Below are 3,605 nucleotides of genomic sequence, written 5' to 3' on the forward strand. Positions count from 1 at the left end.
ATAATAATAATAATAATAACACGTGTGGATTATTTATTAGTATTCGCATTTATTAATTAAATTGCAAATATTATTGCATTCCTATATTCCGGTAGTTTGTTGTGTTTTTGTTTACCGTTGTACTGTCACTGGGTTTTTAAAGGCACCTTACAAAAGGAGGGTCCTGTGTGCTAATGCTGTTCGAGGAGCCTGTGTGGAAAAGTTTGGGAACTAAAGTAAAGCACAGAAATAATGTCGCCAGAAGGAAACATATAATGTTTTTCTTGGATGACTATCTGTTAAAATCGTGAGGATGCATAAAAACAATACTTTGGGTGTTTTGTTGTCCTCAAGCACCCTTATCTGCGACAGTGCAAAACAAAATTTCAGTGATATCAACAATAATGTCCGGATGCATCCTGTTTGTATTTTTCAAAATAAGAGCACACACATCTTAACAGTAAACTGGAATATTGGTTGGCCCAACAGATTCAATACTTCATTGCAGTGGTAGGAAATAACTTAGTATTTTTGCTCTACAACTGTACTTACCTGCAATTTTGAGGTACTTGTACTTTGAGTATTTCCATTTTGTGCTACTTTATACTTCTACTCAACTACAATTCAGAGGGAAATATTATAACTTTTACCCCACTACATTTATTTTACACCTGCAGTTTGTAGTTACTTTTCAAATGAAGGTTTAACATTCAAAAACATTTGATAATTTGGGTCCATTGTAGTGTCTCAGATGTCTGCGAGTTGATGGGATTTTTCCCCTCTTAACTTTTCAGGTGGTTTCATTTAAATAAAGTAAATAACAATATTAATAAAATATATGAATCCCAAATAGATTTGTTTTTCCAATATTTCACTAAAATAAATATTATATAAAAAATATAATAATAAGAGAACAATACTACCACCACCACTACTACTACTACTACTAATAATAATAATAATAATAATAATAAGAGCAACAACAATAATAATAATAATAATAATAATAATAATAATAATAATAATAATAATAATAATAATGACAACAATGGAAATTTGTATAGAAGAACTTTTTTCCCTCTTCTCTCTCTCTTTAATCACCTCATGACCCCTCAGATTTATACTGTGAGCTATTGGAGGGGCTCAACCCCTAGGTTGGGAACCAGTGAACTCAACTTCAGAACTTCACTGTATGAGGTAAAACTAGATCCACTGACCGCTACTAGTGTTCCCCAGTTCCTTCAGCATTAGTAATAATCTAATAATGTGAAATATAATGAAATATACTTTGCAGAATAGGTGCTTTCACTTCTGATATTATTTGTGCATTCTGATAATGCAATATATTACTAATGTACTTTTAGATAAGTAAGATTTTAAATTAATGACTTTTACTTTTAATAGAGTAATTATTGGTTTATTAGATTAATAAAACTAGCTATATGTATATATATATATATATATATATATATATATATATATATATATGTATAAATGCCATTGGATACATACTATTACAGTGTTTTAAGGACAAGAGTAATAACTAGAGGAGTTATGGACATGACATGAATGGCCTGCGTACATAGATTAAAAATCATCTGTTAAAAATCTGTACCTGCACTGGTAATACTATTACTGTGTCAGCAAAGGACAAATTGCAGATCCTAACATGTTCATGTCACTTATGACAGAAAAAACAAAAACAAAAAAAACACCCCTCATAACGAACATGAGCAGGTATCAGACCCAAACATCTTGTTCACCATGAAAAATGAGTTAGAGCAGGTCAGACACTCCCCTCAGTGTCATGAGAGTGCATTAACCTGTACAGTTATTGATCTGTTAGTTATACTATGTATCAGTTTAAACCCACACAACAAGCTTGGGCTCATACTATTGTGTAATATAATATCAGTATTGTGCTTAACTTGCACTACAAGGCTGTAAAACTACTTTAAGATCGTAAATAAGGCAAGGGAAAAATTGTGAAAAAAAACCAAACATTTATCTTAATTCCATTGCATTATTCTGATAGGTGGGAAATCATTAATTAAAATATTAACAATGAAATAAACCTGAAGCGATGTTGCAACAAGCACTGCCCACAGTTTCAGTGGACTTTTATTTTGTAACTAAAGCCACCTCGACAGGGAAACAGGAAAAAGGACTGCGGGACTTTGTGTATAGCTTGACAACATTTCACCTCATTTGCCACTGCAGCATGAACACAAGAACAGACCCAGATCAAAAAGCTGGAAAGCATCACTTGTCCCACTGGTTAGGAACACAGTTCTTATTGGCTGGTATATTTGCTGTGACTGTGGAAAAAAAAGAAAAAACTCTGCTAGAATACATGGAACAAAGAGAACACCACGCAAGAGTACATCAAGTCCATAAAGACATACAGGCATGTTATAGGCCCAATTGAAAAATTTCATAAAGCACAGTTGGGTCACTTTAGCACCACAGATAAGTTGTAGGCCTACATGGAATATTACACAAGAGGATGAAATGACCATAAAATACATTCCGACTGTATATCCCTTGGAATAATGTGACATAGGCTGTTTTTTTTTTATACTTCTACTATACTCTACTATATTATTTTATTCTAGCTATATATTATTTTTCTTTAGCTATATATTATTATACTATATAACTGTATTATTTTATTCTAGCCATATATTAATTTACTCTTGCAATATATTATTTTATTCTAGCTATATTTTTTTTACTCTAGTTATATTGTTTTATTCTAGCTATATATTATTTTACTGTAGTTATATTGTTTTATTCTAGCCATATATTATTTTACTCTAGTTTTATTATTTTATTCTAGCTATATATTATTTTACTCTAGTTATATTGTTTTATTCAAGCTATATATTATTTTACTCTAGATATAATGTTTTATTCTTGCAATATATTATTTTATTCTAGCTATATATTATTTTACTCTAATTATATTATTTTATTCTCGCTATATATTATCTTACTCCAGCTATATAATTATATTCTAGCTACATATTATTTTACCCCAGCTATATAATTTTAGCGTAGTTAATGTAGTGTTAGTGTAGTGTAGGGTGCTCAGAGTGGGACATTGGTCTGCTGTGATGCTGTCTTGGTCTTCCTGGGATGACTGGTTGGATGGTGTCCACTCTCTGCTGCTCCAGGAATACCAGAAACACACAGGAGACATTTCTTGTGAAACAGAAAAACAAGTCATGAGTCATGAGGACACGGGTATACAATATCTGTATTGTCTAATGTGTAGTGTATGTATATAAGTGTTGTATACAATGGAATAATATTAGAGAAGTATCCTATAATAGCAGTGTTCCCCAACCCTGGTCCTCAGGGCCCACTGCCCTGCATGTTTTAGATGTTTCTGCTCCAACACACCTGATTCAAATGATCAGGTTGTTGTCAGGCTTCTGCAGAGGCTTGATAACGAGCTGATCATGTGAATCAGGTGTGTTGGAGCAGAGAAACATCTAAAACATGCAGGACAGTGGGCCCTGAGGACCAGGGTTGGGGAACACTGCTATAATACATATAATACACACTGTATGTAACGTTATATTTATTTTATCGACATTACATGTCGCTATTGGTGCTTCTGT

The sequence above is a fragment of the Lutjanus erythropterus genome, chromosome 15, assembly GCF_056507025.1.
Source record: "Lutjanus erythropterus isolate fLutEry1 chromosome 15, fLutEry1.hap2, whole genome shotgun sequence".
Classification (NCBI taxonomy): domain Eukaryota; kingdom Metazoa; phylum Chordata; class Actinopteri; order Lutjaniformes; family Lutjanidae; genus Lutjanus; species Lutjanus erythropterus.